This window comes from Eriocheir sinensis, chromosome 5 (genome assembly GCF_024679095.1).
Source record: "Eriocheir sinensis breed Jianghai 21 chromosome 5, ASM2467909v1, whole genome shotgun sequence".
Lineage (NCBI taxonomy): Eukaryota > Metazoa > Arthropoda > Malacostraca > Decapoda > Varunidae > Eriocheir > Eriocheir sinensis.
In genome coordinates, this window is record NC_066513.1 from 20,036,115 (window position 1) to 20,053,614 (window position 17,500).

General features: G+C 40.1%; 1 protein-coding gene across 2 annotated transcripts in view; it reads left to right on the top strand.

Moving 5' to 3' along the window:
• LOC126985068 (dual 3',5'-cyclic-AMP and -GMP phosphodiesterase 11A-like) overlaps positions 1 to 17,500 on the top strand; it is a 191,903-nt gene that overhangs the window by 37,386 nt on the left and 137,017 nt on the right. For both annotated transcript variants that reach the window (XM_050839444.1, XM_050839455.1), the window contains exon 2: positions 8,134 to 8,182. The gene's annotated coding sequence lies outside the window, so the exon portion shown is untranslated. The remainder of the gene's footprint in view (positions 1 to 8,133; positions 8,183 to 17,500) is intronic.

Consider the following 17,500-nt stretch of genomic DNA (forward strand, 5'->3'; position numbering starts at 1 on the left):
GAGGAAGAGCGTGCGGAGGAAGAGAAAGAGGGAGAATGTGCAGTGGAGGGAGGGAGACTAGATGGAGGGAGGGAAGAAGGTAAGGAAACGTAAAAAAGGTGTGGGTGAGAAGAAAGAGGAGGATGTGCAGTGAAAGGAAGGAGGAAGGAGAGGGAGGGAGGGAGGGTGTGTAGCTAAGGGGGAGGTGTCAAGGAGAGGATGTGTGGTGGAGGGGAGGAAATGAAGAGCAGGTAATCAAGGTGGAGTTCAGCTACTTGGCTCGAGGAGGAGGAGGTTGAGGAGGAGGAGGAGGAGGAGGAATTGACCCAGACGTACCTGAAGGAATCTCTTGGCCAGGTGTGAAGTTCTATTTATATTTATTTTTCTTTTTGACGTTTTATTAATGATACCTTTATACGATTGAAGTTTTTTTTCTTCTATTTCGAGAAGTACAGTTTGATTTATTTATATTTGTTTTTATTTGTAGAAGATAAATCTGAAACTGGAAGTGAATCTGAGTATATATATTTTTTTTCAAAGTTTACGGATTTTTTTTTCTGTATTCATTTGTAGAAGATAAATTTGAAACTGAAACTGAATCTGAGTATAATTTGTTTCTTTTTCTTCCAGGTTTACTGATTCCTTTTCTTTTCTGTTTTCATTTGTAGAAGATGAATTTGAAACAATCTAGAGTATCATCTGTTTCTTTTTATTACAAGTTTACTGTTTCTTCTCTTATTTACATATTTTGTGGCATATTAACAAGAGGCACCTTTGGAATACTGAGGCGAGAGAGAGAGAGAGAGAGAGAGAGAGAGAGAGAGAGAGAGAGAGAGAGAGAGAGAGAGAGAGAGACACAGAGACAGAAACATATGGATCAAAGATGCGAATGAAAAGAAGTTGATACGAAATAAGTGTAGGACTATTTTTTCCATTCTTCTTTTTAACTGAGTTGTGTTCTAGAGAATGGTGACAGAGACGATATCACTTGTCGAGGGGAGGGTGTGGGGAACGTGTAGAGGGGAAAGGAGAGAGAGGGAGAGAGGAGGAGAAGAGTACAATAGAAAGGGGGGGGGGGAGAGGGGGGGAGGGCGAGTGAGAGGTATGGCAGACAGAATGGGAAGGAGGAAAGCGACGTGGCAGGATGACGTTGAGTGGCAGAAAAAGTGACAGAAAACGGGTGAGAGGGAGGAAGAAGGAAATGGAGGAAGAGAAAAGGAGGGATAAAATGGGAAGATGGGTTGGAAGAGGAAGAAATGTGACTATGAGGGTAAAAGGAAGATGAAAAATTGCAAGAGGAAGAAACACGAAGAACTGGAGAATGGGAAGAGGGAAAGAAGGAAAATAGGAGACGAGGAAAGGAAAAAGTGAAGGAAAATAAGAATAACAGGAAAATGGAAAAAAGGAAAGGAAAAAAGAGAAAAAAAATGAAAATATGAAATGGTGAGGGGAAATGGGAGACATGGAAAGGAAAAGGGGAAGAAACAGGAAGAACTGGAGAATGAGAAGAGGGAGAGAAGAAAAAATAGGAGACGAGGAAAGGAAAAAGTGAAGGAAAATAAGAATAACAGGAAAATGGAAAAAAAAGGAAAGGAAAAAATGAGGAAAGAAAATGAAAGGGACAGTAGTGGAAATGGAAGAATGAGGAGGAAGCAGTAGATAGACAGTGAGGCGTAGGAGATAAAGAGGGGGGAAAGAGGAGAGGGTAGTAAGGGAAAGGACTAAAGGAGGAAGAGGAGGAGGAGGAGAAAGAGGAAGAGGAGGAGGAGGAGGAGAAAGAGGAAGAGGAGGAGGAGGAGGTGAAGTTTGATGGAGTGGGTTGGTCATGGATTAAAAGTGATGTCGATCTGAGTGTGTGTGTGTGTGTGTGTGTGTGTGTGTGTGTGTGTGTGTGTGTGTGTGTGTGTGTGTGTGTGTGCAGTAATTTCTTCTTCCCTTTTTCTCCTTTCCATTCCCATCCTCTTTATTGAGACTGGGAATTATGTGTCGTTTTTATTATTATTATTATTATTATTATTATTATTATTATTATTATTATTATTATTATTATTATTATTATTATTATTATTATTATTATTATTATTATTATTATTATCATTATCATTATCATTATTATTATTATTATTATTATTATTTGCAGAGAGTATTCAGGCAGGACACTTTTTTTTTGCCTAACGTATATAGCAAAACATTTAATTAAACTAAAAATGAAATAAAATGGTAGACAGCGCTGATAAATTACCGTTAAAAATATACCCCAAATAAAACGTTCTCGCCAAATAGAAGTACAAAAAAAAAAAAGTAGCAGAGAGGAAAAAAAGTTTTGAATGAGTCAGGCGAATGAACGAGGGGGGAAAACGATGATGGATCTACACTTTTTATTTCTTTTTATTATGCTCTTAAAAACACCGTAAAAAGAAGACCTAGACAACAGTAGACGAAGTAGAGGTAATAAAACACTATCTCTCCCTTACTATTTTCTTCTCTCTCTCTCTCTCTCTCTCTCTCTCTCTCTCTCTCTCTCTCTCTCTCTCTCTCTCTCTCTCTCTCTCTCTCTCTCTCTCTCTCTCTCTCTCTCTCTCTCTCTGTCTCCCACGTATATAAACTCACTTTCCTAACTCCCTTCGGCGAGTGGTAAGCCTTCCCTTCCCCGCGGCGTCATGTGTATAATGCTATGGAAATTTTGCACTGTGTTGGAAATTTCCCCAGAGTGTTGCGCCCTAGTGACCCCAAGGAGAGCGCCGCGTCCGGGGAGTGGGGGCTATTTTAGGGAAAGTAACTCGGTTTTCGCCCCATGTCCTCCTAATAAAAGAGAGAGAGAGAGAGAGAGAATGCGTGACGTCAGAGTAACTTTTTTTTGTCGTTTGGCGAAATCCCGAAATAGTTCCCGTAATATAGTTTAGGAAATAATTGCGCAAAATAGGGTCACAAATTTTGATTGATACCGCCCCGGCCAACACCCATGCGCGCGCACACACTCACACACACACACACACACACACACACACACACACACACACACACACATGCACACCCTACCTCTTCAATTTTACTTCTCCTCTTCCTCTCTCCCTTTCCTTTCTTCCCCTCTCACCGTACCTCCTAGTCTCCCTTCTTCCTTTCCTTCTTTTCCAACTGCGTCAACTTTCCCAATCATTTCCTTCTCTTCTACTTTCCTTTTCTCTTCCATTTTTATGTCAACTTTTTTCTTTCTTGCTTCCTCCCTTTTTCTTTCACTCTACTTCTCATACGTCTCCTCTTGTTTTTTTTTCCACTTTCCATACCTTATTCCTATTCTCTCTACCTGTCTCCACTTTTCACTCTCCTTAACTATCACTCACTTTCCACTTTCCCTCACTATCAGTATCCGTCTCCCACTTTCTTTCCCCTTTCTCCACGCAGATATTTGTAAATCCTTTCACTCTCCGTCATGAATTAATCAACACCTTAATAAACCCTTTCAGCCGGGCACCTTTGGCCCCTGAAGGCAGGTGCAACGCCCCTTAAACATGCCCTGTGTCTTCCTTTACCTGGTCTACCCTGCTCCCTCCCTTACCTGTCTTACCTGTCTCTTCCCTCCTCCATGCTTCTCCCATCTCACTAACACTCTCGTCATGCCCAAAACACACTTATTCATTACCTAACTCACTTCCTTCTATATACTTTGCTCTCACGCACTCTCTCTCTCTCTCTCTCTCTCTCTCTCTCTCTCTCTCTCTCTCTCTCTCTCTCTCTCTCTCTCTTTTTCTTTGTTTTCCTTCTTTTCTTCCTATTTTCTTTCTTTCTTTTTTTTCTTTCTTTCTCTGAAACACACACACACACACACACACACACACACACACACACACACACACACACACACACACACACACACACACACACACACACACACACACTCCGTGGTGCAACTGGTTAGAGCGCTGCGCTGCCAGGCTTCATGGTCTGGCGGCGGTTCGAGCCCGCTTAGATCGGATTCTTTCCATTGACTAGGAGTGGTTACTGTACCCCCTGGAGCAAGGGGGATGGGGTGTGTGGTGTGTGAGGTCCTGGCAGTACCCAGAGATCGACGACAAAGAGCACTTGCGTATGTCGGGAGGGTGCCTGCTGGCGAATACGAGTCCAACACGTGATCAGGCCGTGGTGGTGAATACACACTCGCGCACACACACACAAACACTCACACACACACACACACACACACACACACACACACACACACACACACACACACACACACACACACACACACACACACACACACACACACACACACACACACACACACACACACATTAGCTCTCTCCCATGACATACTAGCTCTCACCACGCTATCTCATGTTGTTTTTCTCTCCTACTTATTAATTAACGTTGTCTGTCTGTCTCACACTCTCGCCCTTTACTTCAATCACATTAACCTTTTGTGTTTTCATGTTCATCCATTTTCCTTCACACTCCTTGACTTAGTTTTAACCTTCAGTGTATTCGCAATCGTATTCGTTGGATTTGAAGTATTCGTATTCGAGTACACAACTCTTGTATTCACTCCATCCCTGAACCAAACCTAACCTTCCAAAACCACAAACAGTTACCCTACGACCCTACGTCTTGACTCAGAAAATTCATATATACTTCCTTACGAATGAAACGTATTATTATCTGACGGAGAAAGGTCATTCATTGTTAATTTATGCCATAAGCTGTCGCCTATCATGTGTTTGAAGATGCCCTAAACTTAACCTAAACTTACAAAATTCGGAACAGTTACCATACGTCAGTCCTCAGAAAAATCATATATACTTCCTTACTCTCAATGTAACAAAGTGAGATCTTTCTTTATTAATTTATGTTACAAGTTGTTGGCTGTCATGTGTTTGAAGATACCCTAATCTTAACCTAACCTAAAAAACCCACAAAAAGTTACCATACGTCTTAACTCAGAAATACTCATCCATGCTTCCTTACCAATAAGATTTCCCATATAACAAATTGAGTTTTTTGTTGTTGTTAATTTATGCTATAGATTTCTGGATAGCATGTATTTGAATATTCCCTAAACTTAACCTAACAAAACCTCAGAAAAATCATCTATTCTACTTTACTTAATGTGACTTTCTATATAACATAATGAGTTCTTCCTTTGTTAATTTATGCCATAATGTGCCGCCTATCATGTGTTTGAAAATTCTCTAAACTTAACCTAACCTAACAAAACCCCAAACAGTTACAATACGTCTTTACTCAGAAAAATCATATATGCTTCCTCAGTAATGAGACTTATTACCTAACAAAGGGAGGTCCTTTTTTGTTGATTTATGCCATAATTTGCCGCCTATCATGTGTTTGAAGATACCCTAAAATTAACCTAACCTAACAATACCTCGAACAGTTACCATAAACCACAAACGGTTACTATGGGTCTTGACTCAGAAAATTCATATATGTTTTCTTAGTAATGAAACTCTTATACAACAATTTGAGGTCATTCTCTGTTGATTTATACCATAAGTTACTGGGTATCATGTGTTTGAAGATACTCTAAACTTAACGTAACCTAACAAAACCACAAACAGTTACCAGTTACCGTCTTTACTCCGAAATATATTTTTTCAAGAAGTATTCGTATTTGTATTCGAATTAAAACCATTTCAGGGTATTCGAATTCGTATTTTTTGGAATTTGAAGTATTCGTATTTGTATTTGAATTAAAACCATTTCAGGGTATTCGAATTCGTATATTTTGGAATTTGAACTATTCGAATACACTGCTCTTGTGTTCACTCCATCCCTGCTCTTACCTTCCTTCACTTTAATTTCTTCTTTTCCTTTACTCTAGCTGCCTCTTACTCTGATCATATTTTTTCTTTTATGGCTCTTCGTTTTCCTTCAGCTGTTACTATTAATTATTTATTGGTGTTTACTGTGGGTTTCCAAGTAACAGATGTGTGTGTGTGTGTGTATGTGTGTGTGTGTGTGTGTGTGTGTGTGTGTGTGTGTGTGCACCTGTCTCGTTGCTGGTGAATGTTGTATTGTGTTATAGTCGGTTCACCCAAGTCTGAGGTGTGTATTATCGCGCCACGGCAACCTGCAGCCACACGGCGTGTCCAATTTCGTGGATATTGTATGCTAGCCTACGCATAGTAAACAGTCGTCACTGTCAATAATATGCAAGTAACAATAACAAATACCTTGAATTATAGTCGATTTCGAGTTAGAAAAATATTAGTAATCTCGCAAATAGCTGTTTTATTATTATAAAGCCTGCTAATTTTCTCGGTGGTGGACAGCTTCAAGGCTGTTTAATAATCATAATCAGCGATCTTGTAAATTAACAAAACCGCTATTTGTGACATTACTAATATTTTTAAATCATAGTCAACTATAATTGACGGTACTTGTTATTGCTGCCTGCATATTATTGACACTGACGACTGTTTACTATGCGTAGGCTAGCAGACAGTATCCACGAAATCAGACACGCCTTGTGGCTGCAGGCTGCCGCTGCGCGATAATGCACACTTCAGACTCGGGTGAACCGACTATAGTGTTGTTAATGTCACCTAACGATTGTGCAGCTATTAGCTAAACTAGGTTTACTACTACTACTACTACTACTTCTACTACTACTACTACTACTACTACTACTAATAATACTGCTGTTGTTGCTACTACTACTACTACTACGTCTACGTCTGCTACTACTACTACTACTACTACTACTACTACTTCTACTACTACTACTACTACTACTACTACTACTACTAGTAATAATAATAATCGATAGTCGGTTTCTGTTTTTATCTCTTGTCATGTTTTACTTTGTAGGTGTGTGTGTGTGTGTGTGTGTGTGTGTGTGTGTGTGTGTGTGTGTGTGTGTGTGTGTGTGTGTGTGTGTGTGTGTGTGTGTGTGTGTGTGTGTGTGTGTGTGTGTGTGTGTGTGTGTGTGTGTGTGTGAGTAAATACTGCGTGTGTGAATGTCCTTTCCAACCTAATAATCTTCTTCCCTCACCTTTATCATCATTCCCTCGTACTATCATTTATTACTCGTGACTAATTATCTTCCATTATAGTCTTCCGTCCTTCCCTTTGTTCCACTCACATTACCTTGAAATGACCTTAAATCCGGCTTTTATTCATGCGTCCCTAATACTCTACCTGTGTTATTAAGTTCAGTGTGACAGGTAACCAAATATATCATACCTGTCCTAACCTAAACTAAACATGCCTAACTATACCAAATCCATCACACTCTACAGTCTTCTTCTCCTCCTTCTCATTCTCTTCATCGTCATCATCCTCAGCTATTATTAGTTCACTGGAGGACAAAGGCTCTTAATAATGTCCTCCACCTCTCACTGTCTGGTGTTAGTGTGCTCCATCTTGTTCCGGTAATGCTACAAGTTTAATATCTCCATTTGGTTCACTGTCTCCCTGTCTTCTTCAATTTCTAGGTTGCCACTTTGCTACTTTGGCTGTCCATCTGTAATCTGTTCTACGCACGATACGACCGGGCAGAGTTAAATTTCTTGTTCTTCGTCGTCGTTATTTATAATCCTCAACCGTTGTCTGTTCCCTAATCCATGATGATTACTTCTCGAGTCTCTGTACCTCTTCACCTGAAATTGACCTCTCTTTTAGCCTCTCGTTTTCTCTACTTCTGTTCGGAGCAGCATCTAGCGGGCTTTTTTGTTGTTGTCGTCGTAGTCTTTGTTTTTTGCCCTTGAGCTGCCTCCTTTGCTGTAAAAATAACATCTCAACATTCTCTCTCCATTCTAGAAGTGAGTCGTTTCATATGAGAACAATAGTTAAATCTGTAACCTCATCACCATATCATAACGAAGCTTTAGGCAGTTCCGAGCCTTATTTAATATTTTACCTCTACATATATTGCCAGTATTTTGATCATTACGTTAACTGCGTGCTGCAATTCACGCGATGGCAATTATGAATGTGTATATGGGCTGTAGTGATATTGATGGGTGTTGTAAAGTGTGTGTGTGTGTGTGTGTGTGTGTGTGTGTGTGTGTGTGTGTGTGTGTGTGTGTGTGTGTGTGTGTGTGTGTGTGTGTGCTGTAGTGTGTATGTATCAGAGGGTGTGTCGGTGAGTGAAAAGAAGAAAATAATATATTAACTAATTATTTTATTTTCTAATTACAGGTATGGACCGGAGAAAGGAGTCATGTTTACCCGGGGATTACATGGATGGGTAGGTGCACTTGTAAATATATTATACCATTCTCTCATTTAGTTATTAAGGTAAAAAACACGTCATGGCTTAATTTTCGTGATGATAGTGAAAACGTGTGTGTGTGTGTGTGTGTGTGTGTGTGTGTGTGTGTGTGTGTGTGTGTGTGCGTGCAGGTAATTAGGTAAGTAACCGTGAATAAGTAAAAGTACAACAATCACATTCTCTTCAGCATATTAAATGGAAAGTAAATTTGCTTCGGGGATACTAAGATGTTTTTTTCGTTTGTTGAATATCCCTGAATACACACACACGCACACGCACACGCACGCGCGCACACACACACACACACACACACACACACACACACACACACACACACACACACACACACACACACACACACACACACACACACACACACACACACACACACACACACACACACACACACACACACACACACACACACACACACATTTACTCCTTCTCCTTTTCGTCCTACAACTACTACTACTACTACTAAACATAAACAAAATATTTAATAGCACAGGCAAGAGTATAAGAAAGGCTTGGCTGTCTTAATTCTCAACTTTAATGTCGCAAAGTTTTTTTCTTGCTTCAAGTGTGTGTGTGTGTGTGTGTGTGTGTGTGTGTGTGTGTGTGTGTGTGTGTGTGTGTGTGTGTTCTGTACATGACCAGCGGCACCACTTCCATGATTAGAGATAGTTGTTTAACGAGAGAGAGAGCCAGAGCCAGAGCCAGAGCCAGAGCCAGAGCCAGAGCCAGAGACTAATGCTATTGGAGTTTAGTCTCTCTACACTTGAAACGCCTTACCCTAAACCTCTTTTCTTTATATTAGCGTCAGGGTGCGATGACATTACGTACTATAAATTAATAAAAGTTTTACTTGTCTGTTGTAGGTATGTGTATATATGTATGCATGTATGTATGTGTGTTTGTATGTGTGTGTCTGATATATGTATTTACACTAGAAAATTGATGGCGATATAAACAGAAAAGTACATTAACACTCGTGGATAGGAAAGCACCATAAATACCGCTGACTTTATAGCTTTCCATTTTGCCTTTCTCTTTCTCTCTATTATCGTACAGCGTAAAACGATTCGAGACAGCGGCGCCGCAATACACTCCTGGAAATTAATCCTTTCACAGACTTACGGGACTTGCCTTCTTTAAACCGACACGTGGTAAATATTGCATCATTTGTTTTCCTTTGTTCTTCTGTTCTCCCGCTTTGGTGCTTTGTGTATCTGTGTTTCTTTTGTAATATTCCCTCTGGTGCTTTCCTACTTTTTATCGTTTCCTTACGTTTTCATCTCTTTTCTAGTATGTTGATGAGTATAATTAAGATGTGCGTGTGTTTGAATTTGTTTTGTTTCTTGTGAGTTGTTATCAGAGAGAGAGAGAGAGAGAGAGTAAAAAGAAACTCCTCATTTTCTACCTGTGTCAACCTTCTGTCTTACCTGCCGCTCACTCTCCTCCTACTCCCCTCTCTCTCTCTCTCTCTCTCTCTCTCTCTCTCTCTCTCTCTCTCTCTCTCTCTCTCTCTCTCAAGGCGGATGAAAAAGCTTATTCTGATGTATGTGTTTGCTCGAAAAATATTTGAGTCTCTCGTATGATAAAGAGAGAAATAGGGTACGTCTTAGAGAGAGAGAGAGAGAGAGAGAGAGAGAGAGAGAGAGAGAGAGAGAGAGAGAGAGAGAGAGAGAGAGAGAGAGAGAGATTGTACCATAGGGAAATAGAGTTCGTATATTGAATGGTTAAGAAGAAAAAAAGAGGAACATGACGTGGCAGGAAGTTAGAATGAAGAAGAGAGAAAATAATAGGAATGATATGAAGGTGAAGAGCTAAAAAGAAAGGAGTGTAGGGATGACAAGGGAAAAAAAAGTCTAGGATATTGAAGATTAGTTAAGGCAAAGTTGTGGGCATATACTATTGCTGCGCGTGGCCTCAGTGCTCATCTCCGACCCATTGTCTCCTGAGTCTGTGATGGAGTAGGAACAGGAAGGAAATGGGATAAACGGAAGAGAAAGTAAGATGAAGAGTAGCTGGATAAATCGGGTTTGTTTGCACTCTCTGCCTCGAGGCTCTGAAATATGGGGCTAATATTTATTCTCCCGTCTAGCCGGAAGCTTGTAGAATATCCCCTTCAACTTTTTGTCATATTTATTTTATCTCGGCCTGTGTATAAATCATGTGTAGGGCTCCGTTTTCTTTGTTCTAGTTTTTTTCCGCGTGCCGTTTCTTGGGATTTTTTTAATGGTAGTAATATATTTTTATTTATCTTTTGTTGCCTTAGAGATAATAGTGTAGTGAGATTTTAATAGATTCATTTATCAACAAGAAGGTTAGATAAACGATGGTTACTGAAATAGAAACATCGTCGTTAAGAATTTCCTGTTCAGATTCGTAATAAAATAGTGATGTTTACGTGAACCCCCCCAAAAAAAAAAAAAAAAAAACGCCTAGTCCTGCCCTAAGAGCTCCAAACGAAAACCTTCCATTTCTTCTGCTGCTCAAAGATGCTCCGATGATTCTGTTGACTTTGTTTCTCCACTCCAATAGCTTAAGAGACTCCTTGGTGAGACGAAATTCTTTGTATTGAGGTTATGAAACACAGCAAGACGAGTCCGTATACTTTAACACGGCAAACGTTATCCGTAGACTTTAACATTTGTCACCCTATAATAATTCTAAAAGGAGTCTTCACATACTTTATCACTTGTGTATCGTTTATCTGTTCTGTCTTTACCTATCTGCTGTATGGAGCGATGCAGAGAACCATTTTAAGGGATCTTCTTATACACGTGTTAATTTTACCTGTTCATATTTTACCTGCTGTACAAAACGACGCCTCCCAGAAAAGAGACATCTTCACACCTTTCTTCCGTTTACCTGTCCTGATGTATATGGGAAGACAAAAAAAAGTAATTAACCCGATTGTCTCACCTGTGTTTCGTTTACCTGTACCCTTGCGCCTCGTTATGGCAGTCTTATCAGGTGCAAACAATTAGGGGAAGAGCCGTCACCTGTGAAACGTAATACAAACATGTTTTAATATCACCCTTAACGCCGCCTCTCTCCCCTTATCTGTGTCTGTTTTCTCTAGTTGTTCTATTTGTGTGTGTGTGTGTGTGTGTGTGTGTGTGTGTGTGTGTGTGTGTGTGTGTGTGTGTGTGTGTGTGTGTGTGCCTATATGTCTCTCTCTCTCTCTCTCTCTCTCTCTCTCTCTCTCTCTCTCTCTCTCTCTCTCTCTCTCTCTCTCTCTCTCTCTCTCTCTCTCTCTCTCTCTCCCCCCCCCCAAACACCACGTCATGGTGCAGCCTTAACTAATTGCCACTCCGCAACATCCCTCTCACTCACTCTCACTTACTCACTCACTCACTCACTCCTCGTTGCAGCCTCTCACGCTCATCTCCCTAACACCCTCACTCGCCACAAGTCAGACATGAGTGGATGATTGATTCCTTATTGAACATTTTCTTTCCCTTTAATCAAATAGGGTCAAAACACCGTACATCTGATATACTGATTCCTAAAGCTCCTCCTGTGAAGTGGTGTTGAGGGATCGTTTTAATCCGCTAGTGTTTGTTATTGTTTTGTAAAGGTATGAACGGCAACGTCAATAACCTGCTTATGCGTTTTATATTCATTCTATAAGGTGTGGTGAAAATATATTACCCAGATGTTGTATGGTATTGATATGCGTGTGAGGGAAAGAAGCAGGTATATGGTGCACTAATATGTATGACTATGTAAATCCAGGTGTATATGTAGTAATTAGGTGAATGTGTTAGATTTCTACGGTAAAACAGGCAAGTGTAGAGAAGGTATGCGATTCACGTGTGTGGCGTAGAGGAGGAAGTGTGTGTTTGTGTGTAGTCCAGGTGTGTGAGGTGCAAGAAGGCAGGTGTATATTTAACCTCACCTGTCGTGTATATATATGACTATGTATGTTGAGGTGTATAAAATGTAGTAACGGAAGTAAAACGGGCAGGTGTAGGAAGGGTATATGATCCAGGTGTGTGGCGTAGACGAGGAAGTGTGTGTGTTTGTGAGTGACGCAGGTGTGTGAGGTGTGAGAAGGCAGGTGTGCTTTTAACAACCTCACCTCACGCTACACCTGACATAATCGATCACAGGTTTTGTTCTCCCCCTTCCTGCCGCCCCGCTCCGCCTACTGTGTTCTCCCTTCGCCCCGTCTTTCTATTCAGGATTTTTTTTGCTTCTTTCTTTTCTTATTTCTCATCTGATTTGCCTCTTTCTCCTTCCTTCCTGCTTCCTTTCCTTCAGTGTTCTCCCTTCTTCCAGTCATTCTATTCAGTTTTTTTTTCTCTTTCTTTAATTTTTCTTCTGATTCCTTTCTTTCTCCATTAACATATTTTCCTCTTCCTTTTCTTCTTCCTTTTCCTTTTCCAATACTACTTTTTATATTTCTTTTATGATTCCCTTCGTTCTTCATTATCACCTTCTTCCTATTCCTTTTCCTCCTTTTCTTCTTTCTTTTCCTCCCTCATCTTTTCGCTATCTCTTCCTCCTCATTTCTTTCTTGTCTCTTCATCCTCTTCCTCCTCTTTCACGTCCTTCTCATTCTTATCTCCGTTTTTCTATTCAGCACTTTATTACTTTTTTCCACTTCCTTCATTTCTTCTTCCTTTTCTCCGCTCTCGTCCTTTACCTCTTATCTCTTCCTCCTCATTTTCCATCTCCTCCTCCTCCTCCTCCTCCACCTCCTCCTCCTCTTTCTCCTTCACGCCACGATTTTTCTCTCTCCTCCGTCCTCATTTTCATGCAATCCATTAACTTGTATACTTTTATATTTACATTTTATGAAGGTTTTGCTTTTTTTATATATATGATAAAGATGCACGTTTAATTTTGGGTTTTAGCTTATTTCATAATCCTTTTACTTAATATGCTTGTCAAGTAACTTTTTTTTTTCGTCTTTTCATTGAGAATTTAATTATTGTTCATGTTTGTATTTTTTTATCTTCTTCAAATCTGCTTTCTGTTTTTTTTCTTTTTACTGCCATATCCCAAGTCTCATTTTTCAGCAATACTTTTTTCTCTCCTCTTGCCTCTTCCTTCTCCTCCTCCTTTTTCTCCTCCTTAGTCTCCTCCTTCTCTTCGATCCATTTCTCTTCCTGGTTCTCGCCCCCTTTTCCTGCTAGTGTGTGTGTGTGTGTGTGTGTGTGTGTGTGTGTTATAGGTCCACTAGTACACACACGAACGGGATGGCGTAAATAGGTTGGATAATTGCTGTACTAGGGGGGGTGGAGTAGCAATTACGGTGGTGTTGATTGTGGTGACGGTGGTGGCGGTAATGGTGGTGGAACATGGCAGCGATGGAAATGTTCTGTGGTTACTTCAGCAGTGGTTAAATAAGATGGTAGTTGTTGTAGTAGTAGTAGTAGTAGTAGTAGTAGTAGTAGTAGATGTCTATATTTCATTGTGGCTGTGGCAGAATTATAGTTAAGGACATTTTCTTTTACTCTGTCTGTCTGTCTGTCTGTCTGTTGTTTGTCTCATTCTTTCTTTTTCTCTCTTTTCCACCCCCACGTTTTTAAATATATTTTCTCTCTCTGTTATCTGTTATTCCGTGACGCATTTTTATTGAAGTGTCTCCTCGTGTTTCATCCGTTTTTACTCGACTTGTTTATCCGTTCACGGTTTTATTTCCTTACACTTTTATGCACTTCAGTCTGAGTGCTCGAATTTCCATTTATATCTCTGTTTTCGAATGTCCCTGAATTCTTATAAGTCTTTTCCTTAGCTTGCTCGTATAACTTTATATAACGACACTGTAAAGGTTCATATTTTTAATTGAATCGTTTCATCATTATTTTGTGTATGCCAGCTGTTCTGTTTTCAATTTCTAAACCTTACGTTCCTTTAAAAATAACTGCATATGTTTTTGCTGTCCACATCCTTTATTCAGTTCCCAAAATCTTATCATACGCGGCATTATTTTTAGTTCACGTCAAACCTTATCGTTTCGTTCGGTTCTTTTCAATTCCTTTACTCCAGCTCTCGAACATCAACTGAAACCCTATTCCGTCCGCCGCTCGCCGCCGCCAACTCATCTTGAAGACTCGTAGAATGTATGGATTCACCTTTGAAATCCTGCCAATTTGCTTCCGCCTCGTTGGATAGGTAGATAGATAGAAAGATAGATAAAGCGACTCTGTCCAGATGAAGGTCACTATGGCCAAGGGTTCGCGTATTGTGAAGCTGTTCCTGTCTCGAATACGAAGAGAGAGAGAGAGAGAGAGAGAGAGAGAGAGAGAGAGAGAGAGAGAGAGAGAGAGAGACACACACACACACACACACACACACAGCCAGATAAAGCCTCATGCAGACCATCATAAAAACTTAGCAATGTATTCGAAGTACTGCTGCTGCTCGAATATATGTAAAGAAAACTGAACTAAACAAATAACCAATAAAATAAATAAACAAAAAGTAAAACCGAATGAATGAATAACGAAGGATTTAAAGAATGAGTGAATATTTAACGACAGGTACGAAGAACAAACGAAAAATCAATGAATAAAGTGGAAATGATTGATATGTCTCTGAATAAGTAAAAAGTCGGATATGGAAGTGAATGAGTCTGGGTGCAGATTCATAAATGTCCAAATAAAAGCATATGAAAGCGTAGAAGAGGCAGGTGAAAAATGAAAGAAATTATGAAATGTGAAATGTGGTGAAAAGAAAAAAAGGTAAAGAAAAGAAAGAAAATATGGGGAAAGTGGAAAGGAAGGAAGGATAAGGAAAACAAGCAAGATTGATTATAAGGAAAGAAATAGAAAATTAATGAGGTAAAGAAAAATATATAAGAAAAAAATAGAAAAGAAGAGGAGAAAGGAAGATGGAAAATAAGGAAATAAGTAAAAAAGAAAAAAAAAGAAAAGAGGAAAGATAATGTCGAAGTGAATAGAGTAGAAGCTCAAGGTAATCGGAAAATCAAAAAGAAAATATGGAATAAAAATGTGAAATAAAGAACGAAAGGGTGGAGGAAAAATCCAGAAAAGATCGAATGCCTCAACAAACAAACAAACAACCTTTACATACCTGACTGAAGACCAGGCAGCAGAATTCAATACTTCATGCTTACAGAAAAATGAAAAGTAGCTCACCTGAGAACAAACAAACAAACAAACAAACACGAACGAGGTGATATGATAAACACACACACACACACACACACACACACACACACACAGAGGGAGGGAAATATGTAGGTGTGTTGTCGCATTGCGTTTCGGTGGAAGGAGAGGAAGGAGAGGATAACAAAAGGGAGAGAAGAAAAGGAGGAAGAGGAGGAGGAGGAGGAGGAAAAGGAGGAGGAGGAGGCATATGACCTGTGCTCACTCATTGTTATATTTTCCTGCGCCTCACCTCTACACACACACACACACACACACACACACACACACACACACACACACACACACACACACACACACAAAGCGAATGAAACGATAAATTTAGATGATTTGTTTTATGATGCTGATGATGGTGGTGGTGGTGGTGGTGATGGTGATGGTGGTGTTGGCAGGTGACAGGTGGTGACGCATGGGGCTAATGAGACACAGGTAAGCCGAAATTAATGCGACCGTCGGTATCAAAGGTAGGCTTGTTGTTGTTGTCGTTGTTTTTGTTGTTTGGGTGGTGGTGGTGGTGGTGGTTTTAGTGGTGGTGGCTGTGTCAGGCGTATCGATTCAGGTAGGAGAGAAAGATCATGACCAAGAAGAAGAAGAGGAGGAGGAGGGGGAGGGCCTTACACCTGCCCGTACTCCCAGGTAAAGCAATAATTTATACGCCGCCAGACAAAGATTAAGACAGGTGTGAGATATATACCTGTGTGTTTGTGTGTATACATTATTTTATTTGCGTGTGTGTGTGTGTGTGTGTGTGTGTGTGTGTGTGTGTGTGTGTGTGTGTGTGTGTGTGTGTGTGTGTGTGTGTGTGTGTGTGTGAGACGAGAATAGCAAATAACGAGGGAGGGAAGAGAGGAAAGGAGGGGAAAAAGACCAATAAATAAAGACAAAGGAAAATACGGAGATACAGAAGGTGACGGGATGAAAATTATGACGGATTTGGGAATAATTAGTGTTTTTTTTCTTCTTTTTTTCTTTTTTTTGTAATCAGTCATGTCGGTTCTCGCTTTAATTTGAGAGAGGTTTGTGATTTTGTTCGTTCTTAATTAGAGACAAGGTCGGTGTGTGTGTGTGTGTGTGTGTGAGAGAGAGAGACAAAAATATTCTCGTCTTTAAAACTGAATTTATGAAGATTAAGAGCGTGAGGGAACTTTTATTTTAGGCTCGAGAGAGAGAGAGAGAGAGAGAGAGAGAGAGAGAGAATAAAACTAAAACTACTGGAGTCGATGTTAAGTAGTTTCCGGCGCCGTCCAAATGTATCTTCCTTATCCTCATAAAGCAGACGTTCATCTTTGGCGTATGACACACACACACACACACACACACACACACACACACACACACACACACACACACACACTCTCTCTTTTGATTATTATTATTATCTTTACTATGATTATTGCTATTATTGTTATTTCTATTTTCCTTTTTATTTTCAATCATACTACTTTGTTCATTTGTCTCATTCATTTCATTTCATCTTCCATTGATGTATATTTTCAGCTCTAGGGCTGCCTGGTACTTCATGAAATAAACCGTTTATTATTATTATTATTATTATTACACACACACACACACACACACACACACACACACACACACACACACACACACACACACACACACACACACACCTGAACACAGATATAAGGAAATTTTTTATCTTGGGACAGAGATAAAGACTGATAGGTAGAGGAGAGAAAGAGACGAACAGACAATCAGACAGACATAGAGAGGTGCTATAAAGTTGTTTACCTGACTGGTGATTGCCGTGTGTACCTGAATCTGGTGTCGGTTTGTTTTGGAGGGAAGTTTTACGGGTCTTTAAGGAGGACGACGACGACGACGACGACGACGACGACGACGACGACGACGAGTACCAGGAGGGGCAGATTTAAGTCTGGGGAATGTTTGTTTTTCTTGTAGTGTAGAGGAAGAAGTGGGATAAATAGGAGGAGGATGAGGGAAAGGAGGAGGAGGAGGAGGAGGAGGAGGAGGAGTAAGAAGTTTGAGTTTTAGGAAGGATTTGTTTTCCTGGAGGTGTGGTTGAGGATTGGTAAGGAAGGAGGAATGTAAAATGGTAAGAAGGGGAAAGAAAACAGATAAGAGGGAGAGAACAATAAGAGTAAAGAGGTTAAATAGATTAAAAATA